Source organism: Orcinus orca, chromosome 19 (assembly GCF_937001465.1).
Source record: "Orcinus orca chromosome 19, mOrcOrc1.1, whole genome shotgun sequence".
Lineage (NCBI taxonomy): Eukaryota > Metazoa > Chordata > Mammalia > Artiodactyla > Delphinidae > Orcinus > Orcinus orca.
In genome coordinates, this window is record NC_064577.1 from 18,111,120 (window position 1) to 18,119,449 (window position 8,330).

The 8,330-nt window shown below is 52.5% G+C and overlaps 1 pseudogene; it reads right to left on the reverse strand.

Moving 5' to 3' along the window:
* Positions 1-259: 259 nt before the first annotated feature.
* On the reverse strand, positions 260-4,093 carry LOC101275064 (NAD-dependent protein deacylase sirtuin-5, mitochondrial-like; annotated as a pseudogene).
* Between the last annotated feature and the right edge of the window lie 4,237 nt (positions 4,094-8,330).

Consider the following 8,330-nt stretch of genomic DNA (forward strand, 5'->3'; position numbering starts at 1 on the left):
GCCCTCAAGTGTGGGTCCGTCAGACTCACAGAGACCAAGAAGGGTGGGTGCCAGGGGCTGGGGGAGAGGGAGTGGGGAGTTAGTGCTTAGTGGGTAGACTTTCAGTTTGGGAAGATGGAAAAGTTCTGGACATGCGTGATAGTTGGTTGCACAACACTGTGAATGTACTTAACACTTCTGAACTGTACACTTAAAAATGGTGAAGATGGTAAATTTTATGTTATGTGTATCTTACCACAATTTTTTTTTTTTTTTTGCTGTAGAAAGGGATTTTATTTTCCAGCAACCCTTGCGCGGAAATCACAAATACCAGGGTTTTACCCCTCTACTTCCATCTTTGCCCAAATAGCAAAAATACAATCAGGATAATTACTTTTTTTAGACAATCTAATTACAAAGTTGTTTCCCGCCCAGTAACCAACCAAACACATCAGAGGTATCTTATGTTTAGGTTCAAGCCAAATAACATGAATTGACTTGAGAAATTCTGTGACTTCTCCTTCTAAACATGTTTACTACTGTTGCTTCTAAGTCCCCATCACTTATCAGCAGTTTGGATTCCAGATGATATTTTCAGACCTTTCAGTATTCAGCTCACCATCCACAAGACTGTTTCTCCTGTTGGTGGCCTGGTATTTAGATGTGCTGTGATTTCTTCCTTCCTCAGGGCAATTAAGAAACAGTTTCAGGGGCTGCCCTGGTGGCGCAGTGGTTGAGAGTCCACCTGCCGATGCAGGGGACATGGGTTCGTGCCCCGGTCCGGGAACATCCCACATGCCGCGGAGCGGCTGGGCCCGTGAGCCATGGCCGCTGAGCCTGCGCGTCCGGAGCCTGTGCTCCGCAACGGGAGAGGCCACAACAGTGAGAGGCCCGCGTACCGCAAAAAAAAAAAAAAAAGAGAAACAGTTTCAGTTTCACGAGGAGCGAGGGCTTCAGGAAAGTCGTCCCACAAGGCCCCTGGAAATGAAACGTGAACCTGTTCATGACGGGGGTGGTTCCCATGTTAAATTCGGCCACTTCTACTCCCTGGGCAGACACGTGGGAGGCAAACATGGCGGCAGGGTAGACCACAGAGGACGTTCCCACCACCAGACACAAGTCACAGAGGGCCAGCTCCCTGTCAGCCTCCTCTGGGATGGCAGGGCCCAGGTTTTCTCCAAACCACCCCACGTGAGGTGGCAGCAGGCCCACACAGCCTGCCTCTTCACACCGGCGGAGTTTCAACACTGGGATTCTGGCGTCTTGAGCTTCAGGTTCTGGAGCCCCTTTTCCTGATAAAACTGGACAAATTGGACTCTTGTAATTCTCAGCCACAACTCCACAAGAGGTACATCGAGTTTTAAATAAGCTACCATGGATTTCCAGAAGGTTCTTGGTGCCAGCCTTGTGGTGCAGCTCATTGGTGTTCCGGGTGATGACCACAGCCCGTCGGCCCACCGGTCCGGCCGCGCCTCACGCTCGGCGATGGCCAGGCGCCTGGCGTCGGGCCCCTTGCTCTGCACCGCTTCCCGCCGGTACTGGTAGGACTCCCACACCTGGGACGGGCTTCAGGCAAAGGCCTGAGGCGTGGCCAGGGCCTGAGCTTGCCATTTTCTCCAATAACCTTCCGCTCCTCTGAAAGTCGGAACCCCACTCTCAGCACTGACGGCAGCCCCTGAAATTGATGACTGTGTGCTTGGCTTTTGCAAAAAGCTTCCTGAAGCCCGGCCGTATTTGAACTTGGACGAGCCATTGTTAGGCAGATCTTGGTTTGCGCAGAGGCTGGAGAGGTCAATCCACAATACAGCTGGGCAAGTAATTGGCTTGGGACAATCCGGAGAGGTGGCATCAGGTTTTCTGCGTCGCACTAATTATCGAGATGGGCTCGTTTCCTGCCCCTCCCTCGTCTCTCGGGTCGCAGCTGCCCCAGCGCTGTGCCGGGAAGACACCGGGCCTCGGGCCTCTGCACAGGCGGCTCTTACCACAATTTTTAAAACAAGAAGAGCCACGTGACAGCCTCTGCACTTGCTGCGTAATTACTGTTCATTGCTTTGTTCGATCATTCTTATTGAACAAACCTTCTCCAGATCCTGTGTTAGGACTGCTGCTCCCAAGAGGAATAAGACACAGGCTCTGCCCTCAGAGCTCGTGGTCGAACAGGGGCGAGGCATCCACACAGTGTGGGGAGTAAAGTGCTATAAAGTGCCCTGGGTGATAAAGGCCTGTCGACGGCACGAGGGGCACTGGGCAGTGACTGGCCAGCTCTTCTTGAGAGACCAGTGGAGGTCAGGAAGCCTTTCTGGAAAGTGTAACACGTGACCTGAATCCCGAAACCCGGCAAAGTGGTCATCGAGCTCTGGAGTTTGCCGGGGAGAGAAATCTGGGCAGTGCAGGGCCTGGCATGTCCTGCTGCATTGGTAGCCATGAGGAGGCCGGGGCCAGCAGCAGCCAGGGCTCGAGAAGGAGGCGAGGGCCAGACCCCAGGGGGCGCTGGGCTCGTGAGAACCATCCCTCAGCAACACCAGATTGGTTAGCCTGGTTTTCATTGTTATTTGCAGACTAAATACAGCTGGTAAAAAGCCAGAAGAGCCTAGTGTTTTCAAGCTCAGAGAGAATGATCCGCATGGGTCTGCGAGGCATCGGACCTTCTTCAGACCCACACTGCTCATCCTCTGAAGGAGTGCTTAGCTATTTGCACACAAACCTCAGTCTGACATAAACCTGCTACTTTGTGCAACTCCAGCAGCAGAGAAAACGTCTGTATTCGTTTTTCTCAGCAGTGCTTCAAAGTGAGCTTTATTGATTATGACCTTGTATTCATTTCAAATAAAAGACTTATGTAACCAGTTTTATTTAATATTCAAGAGCCTTGCATATTCCCAGTGAATCAGGAAACTAATACGTTTGTACCGGCAGCTACACACAAACCTAGGCTCATCGTTGGGGACTACAGCCCGAAGCCTGAAGCGTGTCCCAAAGTTCTCCATGGAATGTGAAGGAATCCCCATCAGCTGTAGCCTGAAAACTGTTTCCTGTGAAGTCAGAACAGCGCTGTTGGGTTTCTAGGAGATAAAGCACACTATTGACATTCTAATGCCTTGCTGGGTGGCAGTACTTCCGGTTTCCACCAGGCTGCAAGGAATTCTCACTGATATTCCAGGACAGCCCATTTCCTGCAAACAAATATGTTCTTAGGGGTCTGCCCTAGTTCGCCACGTCCATCCAGAGCAAGAACTCACCAGGGGCTTACAAATATGGCCTCCTGTTAGAGAAGGTATCAAAAAAATCTTATTTCTCACAGAAATTTCAGGGAATCAGCACCAAATAATTCAGAAAGCCTGTTTTGTGCAAACAAGCCAGTGCCATTTTGGGTTTTGTATTGAGTGAAAGGACTTAGAGCATTTCTTTGCATGCTGCCCTGGCTGTGACGGGCATCTGCAGAATCTCCTAACGTCGTTCTCATCATGCACTCAGGAGCTGGGGTTCATATCATTCACTCCTCTGTGAAACTTCAAGTCGGCACCTCAGCTAATCTGTCTGTCAGCCTCGTGAGCACAGACCAGCAGCCACGCCGTGAGATTCCCGAGTGACAAAGTGAGAGGAGGTAATTTCACTGCATTTCCTCCCTGGTTGACAAAGATTCTGACATTGCTCTCAGTGTCTAGAGCAGTGATTCTCAATCATTGGTGACTGTGCTCCAGGGGCTTTGGCAATGCCTGGAGGCATTTTTGATGTCAAGACTGGGACTGCGGGGGAGTTGGGGGAGGGATGCTACAACCATCGGGTGAGTAGAGGCCAGGGATGCTGCTAAACATCCTACAGTGCACAGGGCAGCACCCTCCCACCCTCAGAGAACTGTCCAGTTAAAACAGCAAGGCACCTGAGTGCCTCCATTTAGTCCTCTCAAACTTTTCTGCCCGACAAAATCTTCTCCTTTTGTAGCAATGGGGGTTATAGCAAGGTGCGAGGCTGGACTACATTTCCCAGCCTCCTTTGCAGTTCAGTGTGGTCGTGTGACCGGTTCTCACCAACAGAATGTGACCTGAAGTGATGTCTGTCCCCCTACTGCTGGCAAGATGTAGATGACAGCTAGGCTGTGGTAGCGCCACATGTTGGATCCTGGATCCCTGAGTCATCCCATGGGACAGAGCCACCATCAGCTAAAAGCACAGGCTGCAGTCTGGCATGTGAATGAGAGAAACTTCTGTTGTGTTTGAGCCAATAAGCGTCTTTGGGTCTGTTTGTCACGGCAGCTCAGCTCATCCCAGCTAAAAACGGACATTCCCCCAAAAGCCCATTGTGGCCCTCGGAGCCTTGGGAAGCTGCGACCTGTGAGTGAGGCAACCATGGCGGGAATCTTTGCCCTGGGGTTAGCATGGGGCCCCCTCCCCTAACTGTCAAAGCCCACTGCCAGGGGCCCTGCTTTGCTCAGCATAACCTCGACTCCAGAATACGTTGTGATACGATCCCAGCTCTGTGCGACCTCGACTGCATCATAAGGATTAGGGCACTTGAGTTGCCAATGACAGAATTTCAACGGGGACCAGCTTAGGCAACAAAAGGAAGAGGCTGAGGAAACCAAACCACAGTGAAAGCAGCAGGGTGGACCTGCCGCAGAGACGGCTGGAGCAGCGGGGCTCCCCTCCTCCACCTCTTGCCTCCACTGTTCTGGGGGTGTTGGCCCCGTTCTGGATTTCTGCGCTCGAGCTGCTTCACACAGGAGGGAAAAGTTACCTTCATCCTTGAGCTCATATCCTCATTTTGCAAAGCTCCAGGAAGGACTTGGGTTGAGCATTCCTGCTGCGGCTGGAGAGGGGTGTGCTCTGGGAGCAGTAAGGAACAGGCCTGTCCCCACATAGGCAGTGAGCGTGCACACACTGTACTCAGTGGAGATGTGCCCACCTGCCCAGCGACCCATCTTTTCCCCAGTCCTGCTGCTCTGAGCCAGGGGATCGGGCTGTAACCTCGGGGAGCACGTCACAGGATTGTTTTCCCCACGCCCTCTACCCCAGCTCCTACCACTGCCAGTGAGCGCTGTCTGAAATGTGACAGGAGAAAATTCTAACTGTGCAAGGTGTGATCAGTCATAAATACGATGGCACGTGAAGTCTGCTATGTGACTAAAAGTTGGAAAATTTTCAGCAAGATAAACTGAGTACCATCTGTCTCAAGTAACGCTCTCGTTTCTACTGGCTCATCCTAGTTTATGTCATCCATAGCATTTATCGCACTCTGTGATTACTTGGTTTATCTGTTTACTTGTTTATTGTCCATCCCTCGTACTAGAATGCAAGACCCCTGATGGCTGGGATCTTGTCTGTCTTGGTCCCTGCAGCGTCCTCACCGAGCCTGGTGCCTAGCATGGCCCTGGCGTGACGTGTGCAAGAGAGCATTGCTTCTGCCGAAGCTCGGGCGTGTGGGGCTTTGCTGAGGGCCGCTGCACTTGTCCTCTGTGTGTGATGACCCGAATGTCTGCAGTCGCTTCCTGGAATCTGCTCTTGTTTGCATCACCCCTTGCAGAAGTTCCTTCAAGTCTCTGAGAACGGAACGTGTGTTTTCTCCTAATTTCGAGTGTAACTTCCCACTCCTTTGTAACCCCCTTCTATTTCTTTCACTGATCACTGGGAAGAAGGGGATTTCTGGTACAAAGAGAAGAGTCAAAATGAGAAGGGTGTGAACCCACGAGACAGCAATGGCCCTTTGGAGATGGTGTTCAGAGTCTCACCTCCCAAGTCTTTCCCATTCGTTCCATAAATATTTATTTCTTGGCAGGGGCTCCGTTCACTCTCTTGAACCCAAATTGCCAAGTCCTCGTGGGGACCTGTCTGCAGCTATGCCACCACTGACTGCTCTTTCTGGGACTTTCTCCACCCTTGGCTTCCACAGCAGTGGTCCAAAACCCTGTTTCTTCCTCCTTTGCTGTCTTCCTCTGACCTCACCTCCAAGTTCTTTTCAGGGGCTCAGCCCCGTCCCCTCCACATGTTAGACGACGCAGCGCCCACCGGGCTGCCCGTCCGCGTCCTCAGCCCGACCTCGACACTCACTTGGGTTCAGTTACTTCCGGGTGTGGGGCTTCTCGACCTCACACGTCTCGTTAGGTCCTGCGCTCTCCCAACATGCATCTCAGACTCCACGTGTGCGGGGCAGAAGTCATTTTCTGCCCACACTCTCACTCCTCTAGATGCTGCTTTCTCTCGGCATTTTCCTGTCCCTCATCCAACTTGTAAGCAAAGCCTGTCCATCCTGCGTGCTTAGCGTCTCTCTCTGAGCCCGCGTCTGCTGCCTCTGCTCCAGCCGGCATCCTGTTCCCATCTGCTAGTGCAGCCTCCTCTGCTCACCTCCAGTCCTGCCCTCCTACTGGCTCTCTCCACACGTGTCCTCCAGAATAAACACAGCACAGCCCTGTCACAGTTCACTCTCTCACCCGAGCTCTTCAGCCCTTCGATACCCTGAAGGCAGGATTAAGCCCCAGACCCCTGCCGCCCTTTCCAGCCTCCCCTCCAGCCCTGGCACCCGATACTCCAACTCTGTGGAACCTCTTGCAGGTGCCCGTGTGCCTAGCTACAGCACGCTGCTTCCTCTTTGCAGAAGGCCTCCCCTTAGACAACCTCGGAAATGCCACCGCCTTTAATAACCAGTTTATCGGGACGCCTCCTCAGGGCCCTCTCCCTCCTCCATCACTCACTGTCCCCAACCCTGTGTTTATCTCCATCACAAGCCCTATTACACTTTACTTCATTTATGTGATTACAAGTCTGTCTTCCCTGCCAGACTGTAAACTTCGCCACACATCGTAGGCTTTCAGTATGGTCCCTGGGTGAATATCACACACACATAAACTCCATGAAAGGGGCACTTTATTTTGTCACGGCTGTATCCTCAGAGGCTGCTTCGTAGCAGATATTCAACAAATATTTGCTGACCCTGTGAGTGAATACAAATAAAAAATGTACACACCAAATGTATATCATATGCACACGTTCCAGAGGCCGAGGTTCCGGGAGTCTGTGAATCTATGGAGTTTCTCTTCAAAGCCCAAGGAGGTATCACCACCCCTCCTGCCCCTCAGTGGCCAGCTGCCGGCCGAGCAGCCGTGGCCTCCTCCCGGGCCTCCGGGTGACTCACGGGACGACTTTTTCTTGGGGAGGCGTAGGGGGGAGATGAGGGGTAACAAAAACCACAGACGCTGGGGGTCATCCAGCCTGTGTCTGTGGAGTGAACAGCAGGAGCGAATCCCAGGCTCCCCCGGGGCAGGGCCAGGCAGGCGTCCGTCCCCTGCGGCACCGCTGGGCTCAAGCATGCACGTCGTGCGGGAGTCAGACAGACTTACGGTCGATACAGGAAAACAGCCGCCGCTCCTAAGGCGCCCGCTGCAGCGTTAACGTGCGCACATTCCTTGTAGGTTGTGAGAAACACACACGGGTGCAGTGATTATTAAACATTAAGTTGATCATTCCCCCTGTGTGTCTTTTTTATTCTTTACGAAGGGCTTTATCTCATTTGATGGTAACATCAACCAGGAAAGAAGGGCAATTTCACAGGTGAAGAAAAGACTCAGAGAATCAGTAACCTGCTTAGAGCATGATTCTCAAAGTGGTCCAAGGACTGGCAGCACCGGCATCACCTGGGAACTTCATAAACACGCAAGTCTGGGCCCCACTCAGATCTCCTGAATCAGACGCTCTGGCATGAGGCCCACCGGTGCGTCGTCACAAGCCCCCTCCAGGTGGCTCAAATGCATGCCCAAGGTCGGGAAGCCCGGACCTAGAGTCATGCTGGTGGCAGTTTACAGACCTGGGACAACCCAAGGATGTCCTCCGGCGCTGTCCTTTGTGGAGCTACCTGCACGTTAGTAGCTAATCGTTTCCTGAGCCTACTTGCTCCAGGCAGCCCTGCACACACCCGTTCCAGCTACGTCTCTGCCTCCCTCCAGTCCACTCTCCCCCAGCCCCCACCAGCCTCCTGTGTTTCTCGGATGTGCCAAGGTCTTTTCTGCCCCAGGACCTTCGCACAAACTGTTTCCTCTGCCTGGAATGCTATCCCTCCCGGCTCCATTCTCCTCACATCGAGTCTCAAGGCAAACGTTCTCTCCTCAGAAGGACCTCCTCAGGGCACCTCCATGACTCTGCCATATCCCTCTGTTTATTTTCATCGCAGCATTTGACACCTTCTGAAGTTTACCTTGTGTGTTTGCTGAGAAGTAAACTCCCTGAGGCAAGGTGCTGTCCTTTTTTACTGTCATGTCTCCACAGCCCACCACAGCGCTTAGCACACGGCACACACTCAAACATTGATTGCATAAGTAAACCACAAACTAGAGGCAGCTCGGAAGAAGGAAAAGGCAATTTCCT